The sequence below is a fragment of the Balaenoptera borealis genome (genome assembly GCF_965194805.1).
Source record: "Balaenoptera borealis genome assembly, chromosome: 5".
NCBI lineage: Eukaryota > Metazoa > Chordata > Mammalia > Artiodactyla > Balaenopteridae > Balaenoptera > Balaenoptera borealis.
The window spans coordinates 62,707,668-62,731,255 of NC_138862.1; the positions used below are offsets into that span (position 1 = coordinate 62,707,668).

At 38.1% G+C, this 23,588-nt stretch overlaps 1 protein-coding gene and 1 long non-coding RNA gene across 4 annotated transcripts in view; one reads left to right on the top strand and one right to left on the bottom strand.

Moving 5' to 3' along the window:
• Nucleotides 1-23,588, bottom strand: part of LSAMP (limbic system associated membrane protein) — a 651,408-nt gene that overhangs the window by 530,172 nt on the left and 97,648 nt on the right. The gene's annotated exons all lie outside the window — the stretch shown is intronic.
• The window catches only part of LOC309630074, a 64,803-nt gene that overhangs the window by 21,159 nt on the left and 20,056 nt on the right, over nt 1-23,588 (top strand). The gene's annotated exons all lie outside the window — the stretch shown is intronic.

Sequence of the window (23,588 nt, forward strand, 5' to 3'; positions counted from 1 at the left end):
CCAATGCCCTCTTTACATAGATGGGAAATTTGCGCCCAGAGAGGTGAAATGACTTGGCAAAGAACATACAAATAGTGTCTAAGCAAAAATGTTGATGGTTACAGCTTAAAATAATGATGATGGTGATGATGATAAATTGTTTTTGTTTTTGTTTTTACTTTCATAGATATGGTAACTAGATTACTAGAATAAGTAAACTGAATGGTTCGAAGATCAAATTATGGTACTGAAGTACATCAGTGTAAGTGCACTTTAAAACATAAGATCTATTCAAGCCAGCAAGGGTTATAGCTAGTCATTTCTAGAATTAGTAGGTGTTAGTCTAAAGCTACTGACAACTATTTTTCATAAATCATGATGTGATTTTGAAGACTTAAATAACCTTGGAAATTCTAAAGTCAACTAAACAACCTCAAATGGGTTTCCATAACCTCCACATCCTCTGGTTGGATCTATTTTACCCCTTCTTATAATAAGGGGTAACATACTGTCTTGACTATCAGCAGTTCTCAAAGTTGCCTGGGCTCTGGAATCAAAGGAAAGTTTTACATTTGGTCTTTTAAAACTATAGATCCCTTGGTCCCAACCCAGAGTTCCTTGACTGCAGTCTGGAATCTATATTTTTAATAAATTCCCCAAGTAGCGCTGATGCATCATTTGAGAATCACTGTTCAGAACATTCAATACCATTTACACTGACTTAGAGCTATTTATATATCTGTCTTTTCACCCACTAAATTTGAAAGTAGCGGACAAGGATTCATTTTATTCCCCACATTTGTTTATTTATTTATGGTCTGGCCCAAACAGTATTCCTTGTATAGTGACCTATACAATGGTTTAGAACCAAACGCATCTCAGTTTGAATTCCAGCCCTTCCACTACTAATTACATGACCCTGAGCAAATTATAAAACTTCTGTGAGGCCCAGTTGCTTGTATAATTATATACACATCAAAGTAAAATATAAATAAGTAAATCATAACAATATGAGTTTTTGATAAATGGTAACTAGTGGTTGTAGTGAAGGATAGTGGTATTAGCAGTAACAGCAGTAGTAGTGACAGTATTAGTAGTACTTGATCAATAAATACCTTTTGATTTAACTAAGGAAGAAACTAAAACAATCTATATATCAATAATCTAGAAGAAATAAGACCCTCTGCAATAACTAAGACCTATATGAGGAGTAAACAGTGCCGAGTCATTTAATTTTCATCTCAGATAGAGTGGTCAGCCATGTAGAAAAGGGGAAGCAATAGATGCAGCCTATCAATCAGTAATGGTTTTGATTCACTTCCATTTGGCGTTCTCATCAATAAGGTGGTAAAAGCTGATCTAGATCCATGCAGCTAAAACCCTTTTGCTACATCACTCTAAATCCCCCTGTACATTCCCATTTCTCTCTCTGCACCCCTCTCCAAGAAAAGCAAAACTTTTGAAAAAAAATTACCATTGTACCAGATCATTAAAGATGTATTTATATGGGGATTGGGTACAGATGGCAGTAAAGGGAGTAGGTCAGGCAAAAAGTCCTCCTTAGAAATACTGGCTCAGCAACCTTGATGGTCTCTGGACTTCTCTTTGTCCTCTCTAGAGGATATGATAGAACACCTGAGTATTAATACCCTAAGATCCAGTCTAGGAACCTGGACAGAGTCAGTCCCCATGTAGAACCAAACATGACAGCTGGTGGCATTTATTCCTCCTGGACCACGTTCACCACTTTCCCTCTTTTCTACTCTGAGATCTTATTGACTCTCTCCCCTGCTTCCTTGCATTTTTTCATAATACTTTCCGTTTCCCCTTCTCCATGTTTTTCTCCCATTTTCTATGCCTTTTAACCTTAACCTATCCACAATTCTCACAGCACTTCTCAGGTACACCAGAGCACACAGGGCCTTGCAGTTGTCTATACTCCTCACAAGAAGCAGTGTGGGTCTCCAGACTCACACACACACACACACACACACACACACACACAGCGGAGGATTCCTCTCAGGAACCTGAGGTCACGGCAAGGATGAAGTAAGTCACAATAATACCACAATAAGAGAATAATAAGGTTATTATACAAACGATCTTTAAAAAAAAAAAAAACACCCAACATGTATCTTTGCAAGCATGTGTATGTGCCTGTCTTTTGCTGTCTTTTGATCTGTACGTGCCTGTCTTTTAATCTGTACACACACAACTAAGTCACAGAATATGTACATTTCACTCATTCCACTGCTCCCCAACACAATTTTATCTAAAATGTGATTTCCCACCTGATTTTGCAGTGATAGTCTTAGTCAATTATTAAGGACTTAGTAACAGAAACAAAGACTCTGAGCTCTTTGAAAGAAAAGCATATTCTAGTGAGGACCCCATAGCTAAAAACAACTTTGTGTGTATTTTTTTTCCTAACAGTCTCAGGTGTACTCCTTAACTTCCTGATTTGCTTAACCCATGGAGGCCTGGCCATGCGGACAATATATTACTCCATGACTTTCTAACTTGTCCTTCATCATCGCAGCTTTATAACACTTTGCAGTGCTCTGCTGGAGTCACATGAAACAAAGTGTGCCCTTCTGCTGATGAAACTTTGCTGTCTGTGGCGATATTTTAGCCTGCTGCCTGGATAATTACACGTGTAGCTCACATTAGAGATATAGAGCGACTTGAGGCAGATGCGTCCAGCCTGGCCACACAGGGCCCTGCACTGATGTGATGGCCCCCTGCCATCATCGGTCACTACTGAAGTGGCAGCTGCATAACCTCGCCCAGTTCTGCCCTCTCAATAATCATCTGGTGCTGCCCGTGTTTTCTCTCCTTCAAGTGAGGGCAAGCACCTTCTGCCCATGGGGGTTGGGCACAGATTGAGACAGGATGTCATGTGCCTTAGAAAAGTCAAGGTTGGTTCAGAGGACTCTCAGGGCAAAGAAGGGTGAGAAAGAAAGGAAAACTAGCATTTATAAAAACTCAGAAAGGAACAGGCCTTGAGCTAAGCACTTTCACACATTTCATATAACTTAATTCTCAAAATAACCCAGTAAAGAAATGAGGCTCAGAGAAGTTAAGATAATTGCCCAAGGTCACCTAGCTAGTTTGAAGCAGACCTGGGACTAGAGATCAGGTTTCCTAGTTCCCTATTGAATGTTCTTTCTACCAAAATGTGCATAATAGCATTTGTTCCATTTATTCACACAATCAACAGAGATTCATTTTTGTATGGTATGATATTTAAGAGCCAGGTTCTAGAGTTAGACTGAGTTCAAATCCTAGCTCTAACATCTACTAATTATATAACCTGGATAATTTTCTTACCCTCTATATACATCAGTTCCTTATGTGTAAAATGGGATTAATAATAGTATCCACCTCATAGAATTGTCATGAAGGCCAATAAATTATCCATGTAAAACCCTTAGCACAATGCCTGAAACATGGCAAAGATTTCACGAAACTCCTGATAGAGCTCATAGGCTCATGGGGAAGACAGGTACATAAACAGATAAATTACACTACAATATGTCAAATACTGAAAGTTTAAAAGAAAATGCTGTGGAATCTCAGAGTAGAATCCCTGCCTAGCACCTCCCATCCTGTAAAATGTGAAATGAGCCTACCTTAATAAAAGGAAAACAAAACTCACAATGGTGTCTATGGAAACTGGCTGTGCCATAAAATAGTTATGGGTCTAACTGGCAAGACAGATAAGGTAGTTCCAGGGGCCATTTTGTACTCAGAACTCTCCTGATTGTTTCTGGAAGCCCTCTGGGGTTGCTGTAGCAAAAGCTTAGCTTGACCATTAGTGCCGCTGTTTTTAGAGCTGTCAACATTTATATAAAGCTGAACTCATCTTATTCAAACATGCCATATATAAGACCTAAGAATGAATCATTTTCCTTTAAAAAGAATCTCACAATTCCCAGAAAATGGAAAGCAATATAAATTTCTAGTTTTCTTGGTTTAATCTACTAAATGATGATATTTAAGCAATATAAATCAGATAAAAATATCATTGACCCTTAAATAGAATGACCCTCAAGTATTTCGCTCCAATTTTCCAATTTTCTCTCCAATATTGTGCTACACCAGCTAAACTGAATGATTTGTAATTTCCCTAAACAGTTCTTCAAGCTTCCTGGCTTCCAGACTTTGCTCATTCCAGCCCCTCCATCTGGATTGATCTTAACCATATCCGAATCTCTAGCTCTCAAAGTCTATTCACCAAGCCCCCAAGAGTCACCCAGATGCCTACTCCTTCCTGAAGCTGCTTTAAAAAATCAAATGTTTCTCCAGATGTAATAGGGGCCCAGTCTCATCTACATTGTCTTTTTCCAAAGCCCCCTGGTACTGTACTAGTTCTAGATAGCTTCTTAAACTGAGACCCACAGCACGTGGCATACATTTTTAAAATGTAGGGGCAGGGACAGAGTCAAATGGAAAATAAAGTATCTGTTAAATACCTCAGTCAATCAATTTAGTATCCATTATATGACAAGCACCATAGAGAGTTCTCCTGTTGGCTACAGAAGAAATAAAATATAGTATTTCTGCCTTCAAAGAAGTTATGCTTAAAGAAATGAGACATATACCAAGAGAACAGTTAATTTCAAATGTAAATATAAGATAATAATAGCCTCTAACATTTTGCTGAGTGTTTACTATGTTTCAAGAACTGGTCTAAGTGATGAGGTGATATCTTTATCTATCTATCTACCTGTCTTTCTTGTTATTATTTATCTACCTGCCTATCTATCTCCTCATTTTATCCTCTCCATAACTCTAGGAAGTTGGCACTATTATTATCTCCATTTTATTGAGGAGAAAATAGAAACACGGAGCCATCACTCAATTGGTGAATGATAAAACGCTGACTCCAAAATTCATGTCCTTGATGTCTTTGGTCTATGACAAATAGTTAAATTTTGGAATTCTGAATATAGGTCCAGAAACTAATGGCATTTTGAGGAGAAAAAAGTCAGTATATTCAAATAATTAAATGCTGTAAGAGTAGTGATCCATTTGACAGACAGAAGTAAAGCTCTGAATGATTTCTAAAAGAAACGTTGACTCCCAACCGGTATTCTATCAGCCTGGCACTCTTTCCATGAGAGGCAGGAGGAGCAGAGAAAGGGGAGAGCAAAAGGAGTGAAAGGCCGAGTTTAAGGCTCAACATTTTATGTCCTAAGCTAGTTGTAGGCAAGTTCCTTTGCTGAGACAAAATAGTGTTGTATAGAATTGGTGCTGGGGGAGGATTAGAAAATCATGCAAACAGTAATTTGTAAGCTGAATCCATGGATTATGGCCCATTTTTCTTTAAACAGTGATATTCATTTAATGCCACCGGAATATATGTGTTTTACAGAAAAGTCATACGCAAATTAGACTAAATTTACTATGTTTCTTTTCCTCTATAAAAAACTGAACAGATTAAAGATTGAGATTTCCCTACAATTTGGGTATACACATTCCCAGTTGCAAGTAGTATAATAGTTTGTCAGCCGTGTTGGATTGATTAGTTTCACTATGTCAGGCATCACCCCAGATTCCCCATTCAGTAGAGCCCAGTAGGGAGGTGGATATGTGATTTTCTTTCTATTCTATATCTTAAATCAGAACCATCACTATTCATATTACACATGGAAATCCAACCATACCAGCTGGCAAAGAACTGGGAAGGACTTGCATGCACCTAGCCAATTCACGAAACACAAACGTTAAAGAACAAAGTTTGTTTTTAATCAATTTTTTTCCCATTTAAATAAACATTAAACAGAAGAATATTAGCTGGAGAGTGTGTACATGAGAAAGAAAAGGGATGTGTGTTAAATTCGTCACCTCCCTGTGGATCGGCACCCCTCTAAAGGTCAACTCACTAGCCTCAGGTTTAATTCCCTTTCTTGCTGCTACTGTTCAGAGGTAAATGCTCGTTTTTATTAAAAATCAAAAGCACAGGAGCTTGTAATCCTCTAGACTCAGTTTTTTTTTTTAATAAAAATGGAAAGTTTAGCTCAAAGCAATAGCAGCTAAAATTAGAGTGAAATCAGCAGCTGCTCCCCAGGGAAAATGAAAAACCAAAGGTTTGGTATTTTTGACTACAATTTATGTTGTTTTTTTTTTTTTCTCCTTTAAATTTGGAAGACTTTCCAAACATTTGCATGTGTCAACAAAACAATATTTTATGTTTGTAACCCCCAAGCTGTATACCTCCCAAATAATGTCAGACACAAGCCTTTCAGGTAAAATGTACAAGACAACTGCTATTGTGTTTTCAATGTCATAGCATAGCCCTTGGAAACAATGGCAGCAACTAATAGCATTAGCAAGGCATTAATCTGTACCTCCAGCTAAACTTTCCTGCATGTCTCCCTTCATACAGTTATGTCAATACACATGACAGTTGGCACAAACCAGAAGGACTAGATTCTCTGAGGATGCCGTGGCATCCAGCTGGTTGTGTTGCTCAGAAATCATGGTCAGAATGGGTCATGAATCAAATACTGAGACAAAGCTTAAATGTCATTTATCCTCACTCTCACCTGCTTCTCTCTACCCTGTTCTCTGCTTCATTTTTTCCACTGTTCTCTTGACACTGGATGTTAACTAAACTTACTGTGGTAATCATTTCGCAGTAAATACATATATCAAATCATTATGTTGTACACCTAAAACTAACACAATATGTCAATTATATCTCAATAAAAAATGATTTTTCTCTCCCTCTCACCATTTACCATTCCAAACCAACCCTTATTACAGTGACAGCACTAGCACACGCCTGGCATATCATAAGCAAGCAGTGAATAGAATCCCACACCTAGGTAAACTTACTCTCAACATTGTTTCCTTCATCTGTCTTCAGAGTTTTCTCTTTCTGCCTTCAGGATCACGGTGAGGGCATCTAGGATGTACATTTTTCTTCCAACCTTCTTTCATGCAAGAGCTTCCTGGCCCAAACCTGCCCCTTTCCTCTCTCAATGACTTCTTTGTGAGGATGTCTTTCCACAGGAGACATTTAAAATGGAAATCTCTCTACTTATAGGAGCAGGTTTAATCATTGTGACTACAGAAAGAATAGCCATGGTCATCATTAGTGGTTCACCTTCATTAGGTGCTTTTTATGGACCAAGTTCCATGGGAGGGGCTTTTCAGGCTCTTTCTCACTGAATCCTTACAACAACTCTATGAGGCAGGTGCTATTATTGATGTTGTACTGCTGAGGAAATGAGCTGAAAGATTAATTAGCTAAGGTCACACAGCTAGTAAGTGATAAATGGAACCTGGGTTCAAATTTAAGTAACTTTGACCTTCACTCTTTCATATCAGTGTTAATGTTGCAGACCTCCTCTCCTTCTCACACACACACACACACACACACACACACACACACACAGAGTCATTCTTAGGGCCTGGAGAGAAAAGAGTAAATGGCTTCTAAACTTCTCCTTCTCCTCCAAAACCAACTGATTGGGTCAAGTCTGGAGCTGGTGGTGAGAGAGGGTTTGGACTCTGAATTTGGCCTGTTATTTTCAACAAGTTTCCCTGATCTGAAGCCTAGGTCAATTTTAATAGTTGTTTTCTAAAATTCATTCAGTCTATATAGGATTAGTGATGTTCAATTAATATGTGAAATAATGACACTAGAAAATAATTTGAGAAGGACACATGATGAATGCAAAACCATTTCAAGGGAAGACATAATATTTATAGGACAATAAAAGAGACCTGTAGTTACATCATTCACTGAAGCAAAGCTATGTTGTAAGGGTCATCAACCCATATGTTTTATAACATAAACTGATCAACCAAAAGGGTTGGGAGAATATTTCCCTTGGGCAGTACAGTTTGGGATAATTAGACACATTTGAGGGATTTTACATCTTTCTCAGTCGCATTCTACACTAGCCATTTTGAAAACTGATAAACTATTGGCCACTTCTGGTATAGTAATTTTATGATCCAATATAAAAATAAATTTTATTGTATTATTGAAGTGGCCATAACCATTCTATTGAGTTGTTATATGGAAATATGCCTGCCTCCTTTATATGAATTCAACCAGGGATATCCAGATATTTTTCTTTAGGCTCTGTAAGTAGACTTATGCTTTCTTAAAAAAATAAAATATTAGTAGTAGATGGATTCTTGGTAAACAAGTCACATGCAAACACCACCCCGTCTTAACACTACTTGACTATGTTTATTTTATTTTATATTTGAAGGCAAGCTGTTTACTCAGAAGATTTTAGCCTTATATATTCGGGCATGCAAAATTTTTGAAACTGACTGTCATTTCTTTTGACAGATGGTAACTTTAAAAGACTTATTTTAGGTCAACAAACCTTCTTAACCTCCAAACTCAGGGGAATTTGCCAACTACTTATTGGATGATATTCTTCTTATCCAAATCTTTCAATCTTTTAATCTTTATTTCTGCCAGTCTTCTTTTTCCCCTCCTTTTCTCTCTCTATCCCTCCCACCCTCCTTCATCTGCCCTTCTCTTGCCCCATTCTCTGCAAACTGAATCAGGCCAGCTAAGGGTACAGCACTCGTATTTTTCAAACCACGAATAGAACCAACTTCCCTGGCTGTGTGTGAACAATAAGTACTCACCTAGATTTGAATAGTTAGATGAATTGGATATTCACCTAAAGCTGAGACTGTGCCAAGGAAAACTGGTTGCTTGGTCATCGTATGGGTTTTAATCTGTATACTTTGGTCACAGGGTAGGTTTACCACAAAGAACAGGGTCTTATTGTAAAGATATGCTGTCTAGTGAACCAGGAAAGACTGAAAACTCTAAAACTCAGTAAGAGTAGAAATTAGAACAGAACAAGGTTGCAGGAAGAGCAGGAACTGGTTAATATGTGTCTACCACAAATTTGACTTAGTTACCCTCCACAAATATCCATCTCTGAGTACCCACTTCTCTTCCAAGTGCTAACTGGACTGTGAGTTCTCTCTCCTTACTTTGGAGCACCTTTTTCTCAACTTCACAGCTTCTGCTTAATCACAGGTTCTGTTTTCTCACCACTTGAGCTACTTATGACAATAAACTTATGGATTCTCTGCATGATTAAGCTTCAATTTCCTTTGCTAACTAAGCCATTTTGTAGTAACACTCCCAACACAAAGTCCTGAGCAAATCTCTTTAGCCCAGTTTATTATTTCACATGGGCTATACCTTAGGCTAGTTAATAGATTCATATCCCAGTTGGCAGACACTCACTTCAGTCAGTGAACTGTGGTACGGTCGAAATGAGCATAGTTTGGACAGGTGGGCAAAACCTGATAACTTAGTTTCTCAGCAGAGGCTGTAGGTGAAGGGTGGAACAATTTCCTTCAGATGGGGTTGTGTTCATTGTAGGCAGCATGGTGGAAATATTTAACTGAAATATTACAAACCAACTATGGAGAGAAAGCAAGATTTTTCTACCACCCTTTTCCTTAGATCACCTGATCTGGATATTTCTGTACCTATGTAGATTTTCTTTCTTCTTGATAACTTTCCTTATTTCTACCATCAGTAAAGGACAGAGCCATTTATCTCAGATTCTTAGGTCCCTGGAAAAGTAGAATCTTTTTCTACCTAAGGTCTATTCCACCATCTCTTTAGTTTGAGACTAACTCTTCCAACAGGTATGTAGACTCATTTGCAGACTCTTATCATGGCCCTCAGAAATTCTTAGAACATACTGTCCTGCTTTCTGAATACAGAGACCACTCAACTGCTTCCTTTAAGACATTCTCTTAGCTTTGACTTCACCACTTATTGCTTATGAAGATGTAAAAACTGAAGATCCAAAACAATCTTCAACCCTTCTTCCCAGGGTCAAACTGCAATTATTCAAAGAATCATTACACGGCCTTTGGGCTGAGACATTGTTCTTTTCACAGAACACTAACACAGTTCAACCAGTAATGATTTCTCTGCACTGAGGTCACCTGATTCTTGTAAAGGCCAGGAGAACTCCTGCAATTAAAGATAACTCCTGCAATTAACATTAGAGGAGGTGCTTCGGTATTGTTTATTTGATTAATTTTTTGTATGCTTGTCTAGTGGGGAATTGCTATTGGAAAGTAGACATAATTGATGATAGTTCTTTCTGAAGTTTTTTTTTTTTTTATGAACAAACGGGACAGTTTTCTTTCTAGAGTAGTGTAAGAGTATTCCTTCTAGAGGCAATAACAAATTTGAAGGTGTCATGACATCTAATGTGGTCCTGAAATTCTTCAATTTTCTGTCTATCACTGGATATAAACCACAATGATATAATACTATTTCTCACCTCCTTACCCATCTCAAATCATCAAACGTAAATTCATTTATTCACTCACTCAGCTAGTACTTGTTGAGTGCCTATTCCTGTGTCAGGAATTGTGGATACAGAAAGATACAGTTCCCACTCCTGCCCTCACAGAACTTAATAGCACAGTCTGCCTATTTTTCTTCTTGTTTTTAAATATCAATAGCTACCCTATAGTTATTTTGCCTAAAGTATCACTAATCTCCAAATCCACCTTGAAAGGTAGTAGGATCTCTATTCAATAGGTGAAAAAAATGAGGTTTAGCTAACAAACCAATTAGCTTAAGCCCATAGGACTGGAAAGTTGCAGAATCAGGATTCAGACCAGTCTGTCTGGCTTTAAAGCCACCCTTATTTCAGTTCATTGCACAGCCTTCAAGATTAGTGAGCATCTATCATTTGCATATGTGCTAAGAATTAGGGTTCTAAAGATGTGTAACTAATTGGCTACTATCTTATCTTTCACAATCTATTGAAAAAAATAACCTATATAAAAGTATGTTCTCCCTTTTATTGTTATTTACCTAAGCGTCATTTGCGTGATCTAGACAAAAGTGTTGCTTTAAGTCAAATCTCATCTTTGAACCACTGCTATGAATCACTGCTCAGGGTTACTACTCTCAGGATTAATACTCTTCTATCTGATTTAGGCAAGTGAATGGGGTTACTTGTGGAATGAGTAATAAAGCATTTTGGCATCTTTGAAAAAGACTACTAGTCTATAAGCTCATTAAACTCAATTTCATTTTTTAACAAACACATATATATTTAGCAACTACCATTATTAAACAAAATTCCATTCCTTATGTTAGCTATTCTTCATTAAGCAACCACCATGCACATAGCACTGTATTAAACTTAAAGATAATTCTTTGAACTCTGTTGGGACTGAAACCAGTCTTTCAAGGGCTACAAAAGTCCAGACATGTTTTTTGTTGTGCTTAAGAAACACTGCAACTCCAGAAGATAGAGACACATGACCTTCATGGACAAATAAGGAAGAGTTGGCAATTTCCATTTTTAAGAGATAGAGAGATAGAGGTATAGGTAGAGATAGAGAGAGTGAGAGAATGAGAGAGAGAGAGAGGGAGAGAAGTTCTTCCTCTCTTAAAAAATTTAAGGACTTTGTCATGTTAGTGAATTATTCTTTAATCTCTGATCTGTATATTCTGAAATAAGCTAGGTATTCTTCACCTTCCGCTGTACGTATGTGTGTTGCTGATATAGTCTGGCTTCTTCTCATCATGGGTTTCAAATGACACCTCAGAGAGGCCTTTGCAGACCACCCCACGTAAGCAGTCTATCCTCCTTATCTTATCTAAGCAATAAATCTCCACAAAGCCATCTTATTCTCTACATAGGAATTTTGCCATCTGAAATAATCTTGCTTAGCATTTGTTTCTGTTTTTAATCTATCTTTCTCTACAGGTCTATAAGCTCCATGAGTGCAAGGATGGGGTCTGTGTGGTAACAATTGTGTCCTTAGCACTCAGAACATTCCCTGATCATTTACTAGGCATTCAATTGCTATTTGCAGAATGAGTGAACGAATGAATGAATGAAAGAATGAACAAATGAAGGCAATGATAAACAAGTGGCACCACAGCTCACATTCCAGGGCTTTCCCTATTTTTTGTAATTATTATAAATGAGTCAAAGCATAGGTTTCAACTGATGTATTCAATTTATCTACTAAACTTGTGACAAGGGGCTTCTCACCACCCTCTCAGCTCCAAACTGAAGCAGCCTTTCCTGCTAATTCTGTCTCTGTGATATCCAGCTTATAAAAGGTCTTTCTAAACCTTGAGTTTTGCCTTTGGAATTAAGCAGACAGAGATAGTCCACAAATTATCAATCTTAGTTTTTAATTGAGATCAGACCCCAGAAATTTGACAGTTTTATATTACATTGACAGATCGATATAGATATCCATATAATATGTAGCTAATAAGCCTTTTCATGAATAAAACTAGTGTCATAGTCTATTCATTCTGAGCTCTTAGATACGTGAACCAGAACAAGACCTGTTTTCTCCTAGATGTTCTTTTTTTTGGTTTCCTTGAATTCATCTTTTTGCTACACATCACGCTGGATGCCCATAGCCCCCGCATGAATAGCATTTTCCCTTGCATTGAGAGAAATTGTTTTCTCTTTTGCAGCTTGTCTTCTCTAAGCTGCCCACACCAACCAGGGTGCCTCAGTATTATCTACAGCATTTAAGATTTTACAAGCAATTATATTCTCTCTAACCGCCTCTTTTTTTTCAAAGGCTATACAAATTGATATTTTATTTTTGACCCCTCCAGGCTTAGATTGGGCCCTTCAGCCTCTCATACCCCTTCTATTGCCCCTTTTCATAGCTTTTCCTGATAGTAAGGTATTGATAAACACCTATGTCTTGCTGACATAGTCTAAGACAGTAACTTTTTAAAAAAATGTTTCTTGACCATTTCTAGAAGATCTGACCCCAGATGACTATGTTAGCACATAAGCCAGCTAGCTTAAATATTTTTTTAATGAGGAGTCATTACTTGCCTCTTCCAGCTGCCCTCTGTTCTAATCCAATCTCACCTTAGTCACACACACTTATGCCCTTAGTGGTGTTCCCAAGCTTATAAAGTGAATGACAAGAAAGAAGGGAAAATCACATATTTCCCTTAAAAGCTAACATCTTTGATTTCAATGAAGGCATAGAGGTCGGTCCCTCAAATTTTGAAATAAATCAAAGATTTTATTTCCAACAGGAGGTAGATTTCCAAAGCTGAAAAAAATACCTAATATACAATAGGAACAGACTGAATATCTAACCATCATATTTCTACTTTCTTAACCTCACCTCTCAAATACTGTCCTTTCCCTCTGTGATTTCTGCTCTCTGAATTTATAACAGTTACATTCTCTTCACATGCATATCAGATGCAGGGTTTCAGGGTTAAAGCAACACTATTTGCTTCTGAGCTGAAGGTACCAAAGAAGTGAATATAGAGCTATTTTAAGCCCTCAATGAAGTATTATTTGGGGACCACCACAGCAGATCACTTCTATTTTGATAATAAAAAAATGTCTGCTTTCTCTCTACCAGCCAAAGAGAGGTTTAGACCCCAAACTCTCAAAGGAAACAGAGTTAAGAGAGCATAAGCATATCAAAAGACATTCATGATGTTTTTCATGGATCCCTTATCCTTGTTTTCAATGGATGATCACAGGCTGAATAATTGAGGAGAGGGAAACTTTACCCACATTTGAACATTCAGACATAGCTCTGTAGAATCTTTACTTCCAATTTAACTATATAAGGACTGGCTGATCTCAATTCAATCAATCAAATCATCTTTGTAGACATTTCAATTCAATCAATAAGATGAATTCTAACCTTAGACTGGTCATGATTCAGTGGAGTGGTTTTATTCTAAAGTCATGGTCTTTTGTAATCTTGAACAGTGAAAAGGAAAGAAAAGCGACTTTCATCAGAATTTGATTCCTATTCTTAATCAGAATTAATCTAAAATTAATTTAACTTTTTTCCTGTCTCTGTTCTGCCTCCCTTGGTGACTGCTTAGAGAGTAAAAAGAATCATATTGCTTTAACATTTAACTGAATCTCAATTCCTTTGAATAGGTGAACCCAACCATCCCCTAGTGGACCTCTGCTTTGAGTGTACCCCAACTCCCAGTGTCCTTGGATCCTCTGTTGCAAAATGATGTTAGAATACAATGCAGCAACAGGGTCCAACCAGGCCAGGGCACCATGAGCTCATGAGCTAGGACAGCAACTTAGAGAAAAGGAAGAATCATTGAACTTCATATTTAAAAACCTAGGTTTAGTCTATATTTTGCTTCTTCCTCAGCCATGTGACTTTCAACAACTTATATCATTTGTCTCAACTATTTCATCTGCAGAATGAGGCAATTGATCATGATCTCACAGGGCTGATGTGAGGAAAATGTATGTGAAAAACTGACAACCATGATGCAGTGAAAGAATATTAGTTGTTAACATTAGCCTTCAAGATTTTCCATAGTGTCCTTGCCAACTTCCTTTCACCCTCATATACCCAAGGCTTTCCATGCCCAGGTTTTCAATGGTAAGGGTGGGGGGCGGGTAGGGTAGGTTTCACCGAAATCAAGCAGTAGAAAGCAAGCGTTCAAGGCCTAAAGTGAACTTGAAGCTACTCTAAGGAGTCCATTCTTGGTGATGAAGGAAAAGAGAAAGGTAGAGACTGGCTGAGAAAAACTTCTGGTCCCTCAGCTACCAGTTATGTTTTCCTTGGATCTGTTCACATCTGCTACACCAGTGATTTTCATGCTTTACTGTGCAAAGGAATCACCTGGGGATCTTGTTAAAATCCACATTTTTATGTAGTAGGTCTGGCCAGAGCATTTCCAACAAGCTCCAGCCAAGGCCAACACTGAGGATGATGGATAACATTTGGAGTAACAAGGTCCTACACGACCCTCCATGATTTGTTACCTGCTTCTCCCACCACATGTCCTACCCATGTTCCTGCACTTTACCTTCTAGTAAGACCAAACTGTTGTTTCCAGGAACATTCTAACAGTTTCTACTCTATGCTTTAGCTCATCCTAATTTCTACATTTAGAATATTCTTTTTATATCACTTTTAGACTCTGCCAAAAGATTATCCTCTCCAGGATTTTATCCTATAAACCCTGTTCTCTATTCTTCAGTGCCTTCATATCGAGGTTTAAGTTTCTATGGCTATTTCTTCCCACCAGACCCTGAAGTTATTAAGAACAAGAACTCCATCTGAGTTTCTATACCCCCGGCTTCTAGCACTCTTTGTGGTATACTAAAGAACTTCGTAGATACTTGCTCAGCTAAGTAGTGTATAAAGAGCACACTGAATTTTAGACCCGTACCTGACTGATCAGGCAGTTGAGGATCAGGTAGAACATCAGTCCCTAATAACAGCCTACTATGCTTCTTATTATGAAATAATACCCAGTTGGCAGTAAGTGTGATCGTGACAGAAGTCAAAAAACAAAAAACAAAAAAACCCAGAAAGTCCATCTTTAAAAAATTTAACTGGCAGAGTGGATTAGGTTAGTGTCTGTGTGATATGCCTTAAGGACATCAGTGAGTCTAACACCCATCTTACTTGTGTGGAGACATTACAAAGGTCAGGACACTTGAGGTATGGTAGTGCAACCAACTCGATCAGTCAGTCAGTTCTGTTCCTTATTTCTGAGGCACTGATTCCCTCACCTCCCTTCCTCTTGTATTTTTTTTTTCCCTTCCAGTGCTTTCTCTATGGTCTTCTTGATGCTCATTAGCCGAGAATCGAAGGGTCTAGGCCTGCTCCTCTGCTCTCATCGTCCTTTCTCCAAGCTGGATAGAAGGAAGAGTGGTAATCCATCATATAAAAGAGGCAGTCTCCCACAGTCATTGGGGCACTGAAGAGATGCCAGGTCAAAAATATTTCCCTTCATCACATTCCCTCTCTTTCCATTATGAATTTCAGCTACTCTTCTCTGGGCCTAAGAAATCTTTCCTGCAAGCCTGAGACTGATAATGGAAAATTAGATTTAGAATTCTTCATTAGCACAAAGTAACAGACATAAGATTGAGAAGAAGAGGTGTAGAGGTGTATCTGTGTTCCTACTGTGACCTCTAAATAGCATATTCTATTCCCAACATATAAAAGAAACTCAAACAAGAGATTAACAGTTTAGGTAACACATTTTGGCATTATGTGCTTAATATGTTTCTATAATCATCAATTATTAGGATTGTCATGTAAAATGAGAACCATTTGTTAACATTTAATATGCTGAACATGCAGGGAATCAGAAGTAATAAATGAAGGTGGTTAGGAGCTAATAAGAAGAGCTGAAGAGGGATAGGGGCATCATCATTAGTACCTTGTCAACAAAGAAGGCCCATCTGTACACCAACGTACCAAAGCAAAATGGGAAAGGGATGATGCTGTTATACATGGCCGATGAAAGTAAGCTAATTATCTTTCTTCAAAGATGGTCCCTTTTTATCTAAGATATTTTCTTTTAAATACTAATGTATATTTTTCTGTAAGCATATAAATTAAGCATATAAAATTAAGAGTATATTATTCTTAAGATTGAAATAAATCTCCATGACTCTACAATATAGGACAACAGCTTGACGGATGTAGAAATAAAAGCAAATGAGTTTGAATTTCCAGATCTTTATAATGCAGAATTTCATTGTCATCAAGTTAGTTTCATAACTATGAATTATGTAAAATGTCACCCAATTCAGAGTAACATGGGGCAAGGAACTTTTGGCTTACTAAAATGTATGAATTATAGGGTAGTTTTTAATCAGAATAGACTATCTGCATGTAGGTGGAATTTAATATATGTTATAAACTTATCTGTTTAATTAATAATTGGAAACATGTATCTAACTTTAATTAGCTCTAGGCTAAGTACTGAATGTACATTTTCTAATTTAGTTTTCACAACAGCCCAATGAACTTGATCCATTGTCCATTCCTATTTTAGGGTTAAAGAAACTAAAGCACAGTCACCCAAGGCATATCAGCTATAAGTGAAGAAATCCACATATAATGTCTTCTAACTTTCAGTTAAATTTTTATCTATGAAAATTGTTAAACCAAAATAATTTTAGTCATTTCTGGCTTTATGAAATTCTTTGAAATTAAAGTAGATTTCCCTATTAAGGATAAGAGTAAAAACTGTTAGCAGGAAAAACATTTTTAATAAATATGACTTTAGATTTTGGCTTCTTCATCTAAAATGTTAAGTGTTTTAGCCAAATCTAAAATTCTGTGGTGCTATATATGCAAATGCTTAACTATCAAAAAAAGCTACAAATGTAGTGGTGTCCTAATTTTCAAAATTCAATAGTAAATCAGCCAACACCAGGTATTCATACATTTTCCAAATATTATGGAGGAGGACTTTATGATATAATGGTAAAGACTGGACTAGAACAAACGTACCATTTAACTTCACTTCAAATGTTAGATGGCATTACATCTAAATCCTTTTCCAATCACTTCCATTTTACTTTCAGTGATTTATTCTGGTGGGGGGGGGGCAATTAGTGTCATGCATAATAAATAAGCAATAAGAATCTGGTTAATTTATTTATAATGATACTTTTATATACATATAAATACAAAGCCTACTTGCATTGGATTAAATGAAATTTGGAACGTCAGTAACCTAACAGAGTGCTTGATACATATCAGGTGCTGAATAATTACTACTTTCCAGTTCTTTTTTCTATATCACTCTTCCAAGAAATTTAGTCAACAGGGCAATTTTCATATGATCTTTGTACAGTGTTAATTCATTAAAGCACATCACACAGTTAATTCAATATCTGTTGGGTCTTTACATTGATTAGAATTTCATACAGCCTCTACTGGCTCTTCCAGGGCTGAAGAAATTTAGTAGTCATTTGGACAAGCAATTTTACTGGGTTCAAATACAGAAAATGATATCTAACTTTTATTCAAAAACCAGAGAGTCATCTTTACAGTATTTGGCACTATAGGTAACCCTGTCCTTTAGAATGTTTGCTGACCTAATGACTAATTAATATCAAAGAAGACTCTACTTCATAAAGGTCAACCACTTAACACCACTGAACTTCAAAAGACCCTCCTAGTGCCTGTGGGTCCCCTTGAGGGATAAGGACAGAGAAAGAGAGTGTGCTTGTTAATAAAGACCTTTAACAACACCCTTGCTGGCTCCCCCAACACTGCCAATGGCAGGATCCAAGTTAATGTTTCTTCAACTTGAGTGTGTTTCAGAGTCATTGAGCAACTTGTTATTAATTCTGATTCCAGGGTCCCACCCCCAGATTTTCTGATTCAGTAGATCTAAGGTGGGTTATAGACATCTTCACTTTTTATAAAACTCCTCAGGGATTCTGATGCAGACTGTTCAAGAAATACATTTTTGAAGATACAGATAGCTGGACCCAGTCTGAAAGCACCAAAGAAGAGAGAAAGGAAGAAAAAAAACGTGACCTGTTTGCTTTTTGCCCTCCACAACCTTACCTCACTCCTGCAAAGAACATGACATGGTTTTCATTGGTTTTTGCTTGTTTTACCTTCTTCTTCTAAAGACTCTCACCTTTATGAAGGATTTGGAGAACATGATTCTAACTGATTGCATCTCTTTAGCCTCCGTCAGGTACAGTTATGAAGCACTGGCTGAGATTTGGGAGGACTGTGGTCCAGTTAGCAGGCTGAGTTTGACTTTCTTGCCCAGTGGATGAAAGCAGTGGGTTTCTCTTCATAGCCTCTCTAATTGAATTGCAGGTCAATCTCCTTAGTAACCTGTTCCCTGCTCAAGGTAACTACCAGGTACCTTCCAGCCTCAAAGTTACAGAAAGCTCCTCCTGCAAGCACTCTTTCCTCAAATCTCTTCATCCTCCCCAGTGGGTCCCTTATAGTCTCCTCTCTCCCACTCCATGAATGGATACTAGATATGTGAAACTCCTGACAATCTGAAGACTGGAAACCAGGCAGGTAAAACAGAAGCATCCTTTCTCTTTTATTTTTAATTTAAGCAGTGCTCAAATTCCCACTGAAGGGACTGTTTGCTGATGCAGCTGTGAGATATGATGTCTAAGGGGAGAAAGAGTTAATAGATTTTATCAGCCGTTCCTCCTGAGGTGTGGACTGCCACCCACCCTCTAGTTCTAAACCTCAGAAAAAAATGCTGAAGGATGCTGACAAGGCTCTTTGAAGATGTTTTCACTGGAGTGGAGCTGCTGCAGTGGCACCCCAAATTGGCACTTCTGTGCACACGTTGTTATAAACATGCAAATCGAATCACTGGATGCTACTAGCTCAACCATTCACAGTAGAGTGATTCTCAACTGACAGCTTTAAGCTGGTACACACCTTGCTGTGATAGCTTCAGCAGAGATTTTGCTTAAAGTCCTGTCATCCATCCCTGATGAGACGGGGAAGGGAGTTCCCAGGATTCCTCTTGCAAATCTAGAGGTGGTATTCTGTAAAGCTTCAGGGAACTCTCCAAGGCTGAGAGAAGAGATGAGAATGACAGACAAGCAGCCATAATAGCAGAGGCCAAGGAGTTCACTAGTTTGGGACAGCCTTACCAAGAGTGGGTCTGGCTGTAGGCTTTTGAGAACATCTTCACCTATAGAGGCAGTGTAAGTAAAACTTGGTGCTTGGGCTTCCCTGGTGGTGCAGTGGTTGAGAATCTGCCTGCCAATGCAGGGGATACGGGTTCGAGCCCTGGTCTGGGAAGATCCCACATGCCGCAGAGCAGCTAGGCCCATGAGCCACAATTACTGAGCCTGCGCGTCTGGAGCCTGTGCTCTGCAACAAGAGAGGCCGCGATAATGAGAGGCCCGCGCACCGCGATGAGGAGTGGCCCCCACTTGCCGCATCTAGAGAAAGCCCTCGCACAGAAACGAAGACCCAACACAGCCATAAATAAATAAATAAATAAATTTAAAAAAAAACAAAAAAAAAAACAACTTGGTGCTTAGTTAGATCAGCTTTCTAAGAATCACCAGAAGCTTGGTAAAACTACAGATTCCCTCCTAGAGATTTTGTTTCAGAATCTTTGGAGTAGAGTCCAGAATTTGATAGGTTTATCAACCAATGTTGATGAATTGCAGCCACTGTTAAGAACTACAGTATATAAACCAGAGCCATAAGAAACAGATTTCTTCAAGAATCCACATCAAAACTTGAATTATAAAGGTTTTAAACATGTCTGAAAATGGATACTTTCCCATAGGGAAGTGGGGTCTACATCCCCTCCCCTTGAACCTGGGCTAACTTAGGAAACAGTTGACCAATAGAGCACAGAGGAAGTGACACTAAATGATTTCCAAGTGTAGGTCATAAAAGATGATACAGCTTCTGCCTGATTCTCTTAAGGCACTTGCTTTCAGAGCCTTGATCCACCAGGTGAGAAGCCTCAGGCTGCCACGCTCCATAGGAAGCCATCACTGTAGGCGTTTTGACTGACTGCTCAGCTGAAGAGCCAGCCAACAGCCAGCATCAATGGCTGTGTATCTAAGTACAGATGCCTCCAGATACTGAGTCACTCCAAGCCACTGAGTCACTGCCAGCTTTGGGTCTTCCCAGGTGAAGTCCCAGATATCATGAAGCACAAAAAGCTGTCCTCATTAGGCCTTACCCAAATCCCTGACTCACAGAGTCTTGAGTAGAACATGCATCAGAAAACATGCATCAGAAATCATGCAAGGCATTGTGGGTGCAGCAAGGATTACAGAATCTGAGTCCTGGCTTTGTCATTCAATTACCCTTGTCATTCATGTAAAACCTGTGTGGCTTTGGGTAATTTGCTCATGCTCTCAGAAGGTCAGATTTACAATACGTAAATTGGAGAGAAAAGTATATCTCAGGATTGTGGTAAAGATCAAGAAAGGCAATGTGTAAGAACATGCCTGGCACAGTGCCTGTAATACAGTGAGAATTTAATATTTATTGCTATGATCTTTGTTACTGTTATAACTAAATATCAAAGACCCCTAGCTATCTCAGTGGAGATCAAAGCCATTACCCCTAATGACTGAAGGAAATCAACAGAATGCACCCAAGTCATGGCAAATAAATCTTATGATAGAAAAGAGGATTCCAGAATCTGTCCTTCCCTACATACTCCTTGTACAGATGAGACACTGTGTTGAAATATTTTTTTCCAGGCCAGTGAACCCAACATTTTCCAACATGAGGACTTTTTTTTTTTTTTAATGTTAAAAACAACCACTGGACACTCACGATAGTAGTATTTATGTTAGAAAAAATGCATATCTTGTTACTAACCATAACGTCTACATACATATTTAAAATAGTATATATCTGTCACACAATCTACAGATGATACTCTGTAAATACTGATCGAAGGCTCTATCAGAATAATTGTCTTCACTGCTCAGTAAACCTCAGAACCTAGAAATCCTTATGACAAGTCAATGTCCCTTTCCAATTCCCCATGTCTAGACTCTCCAAAAGAGATACTATATAAGTACACCCAATAAGGAACATGCTTTGAAGTTGTCTTTGGCTCTTTCAACTTAATAGAAGGGAAATATTTCTGATAAGCTCTGTACATATCATCAGTCCTCCTATAAGAGGAGAAGCTGGTGTGATTATTTGTGTGGCATATGGAGGAAAGAGAAGCTAAGTGATCCTTTTAGGGATCCAAATGGCCTCCAAGTAACAGAGATAATGACATTTAAACACTTTCAATAGTGATTTTTATTTTAACAACTCCAAATCATGTATAGGTAAAATGCAGTCTCCATGAAAAAAAATGCATTAGCAAACTCTCAAGAATCTCCATTAAGAAATAATCACAATTAATTCACATAATTCAAAATGGAAAGGAGTAGAAAGAATATTCTTGTTATGTATGAAGATAGTGCCAAATAGTATTTTTCTTGTTGGGGTATTCTTAGCTCAGGTCCTAATAAATCTCTTTAAAAATGACCTGGAAGAAGAGTTATTTTCATTATGTTAATGATCTCCTGAGTAAGGAAAGAGTAGAAATAGCTCATTAATGGAATTTGCAGGTGATAAGTTAAGATGTATGGCAGGCACCACTGAAGTTCCTAAGATGTTATATAAATGGACCAGAGAGGGTAGGGATATGACTCAAAAATAACAAAATGAGATTCAGCTTAGAAAAATGAAAACCAATACATCTTGAGCAACATAATTCAATGGACAGGAGAAACCTGGAGAGAAGTAACACTGATGGAGACCTGGATCTAATAATAGAAGACAAATTAGATATCAGTTTGCAATGTGATATGGCTGCCAAAGGGGCTGATGCTATTTTGAACTGAATGCAGTGATCCATTATGTTGGGGCAGAAGAAAATACAGAGAAATGATTCCCACCTTCCTTGATTCTGGTTAGGCTCAACTACAGCATCAGGCCTCTGGACACTTGAAATGTGCTGAGAAATTGGACTGAATACAGAGGATAGCACAAGATGATTAAAGAAATGGAATGATGTATTTATGGGAAAAGAGTAAAGGAACTAAATACGTATTGTCTGGATAGTAATAACAAACAGAGTTAGGGTAGCACTAAGTCAACATTTGAAAGGTATAATTTTCCTCAGGTGAGAGGTCTATATAAATGTAAAATAATAGCAATGGTACTAAGACACCATGAAAAAGTGTCTAAGGCGGGTGGCATAGTCTTAGCATACGGTTAGTGGTTGAGATCACTTCCTGGTAACAGCTGTACTGACAACAATTGTTTCAGTTGCCGTGTTGCTGTTGGAGACCTCTGGACAGATCCTCTTCTCAATCTCATGGTAGAGAAACTTAAGCAGTTGGGAGTTGTTACTGGGAACAATTAAATTTTGTGTAATGTGGTTTTAGTGTCTTTCTTAACACTGATCTCCATTACCTCGCTCTTCAGTCAAAATTTAATTTCCTCCTCCTTGTTTCCAGAACCCACATCAAATCTTGCTTTTACTCACCCATCTCTAGGAACTTTCTCCTTCTAAGTGAAACAACAGAGGAAAGAAAATGGAGGATCGGAACCAATTTATACCAAGATACTAATCGGTCAGATAACAGTTTAATGTATTTCTCAAATATATGCATAAGGGACAATATCTTCTTCCTCACAAAGAGGTGTCTTCCCAGTGGATGCGGACTATTTTTTGATGTGGACCACCACTGTGTCCTTCAAATCACATTCTCTAAGCTTTCAAGTGGCAAATGCTCCTATCTGGAAGTGCCCCCTGCACATTTCAAGCTGCTGGAATAGCTGCAGCATAGTGTTAGAGATTGAATGGGCTCAATTTAATAGATGTTTGGGGTTCTGTATTAAAACCCTAAACATCGAGAGCATGTGACATGCTTTATGATATATGAAGCCGCGTGGGGGAAATTTTCATGCAGCTACAACGAGCCAGGACATGCTCTAGTGGAAGCATGGATGCAAGAGAAATATAACTTAGCTCTCTTCCAGCTCTAACATTCTATGACTCTATAATTCAGTGACTGTACGATCATTTTCATGATTCAAGAGTCAATACTGATGGATTCCTTCCAAAGTGAAAATGTGAGAAAGAAAGCGAAAGAGCGATGAAAAGTTGTTCCATTATGTGTTAAGTATTTACAATACCAGGGAGATACAATTTGGGAACAGAGTGAATGATGAAGGATGTAGGATTAGCAAACAAAAGGGGGGATATCAGAAGGGAAAAAAGAGAAAAAAAGAACTGCAGTGACCATCCATCACTGATCCCTGGAGTGGAAGGGAAGAAAATGTGAAATTCCTGT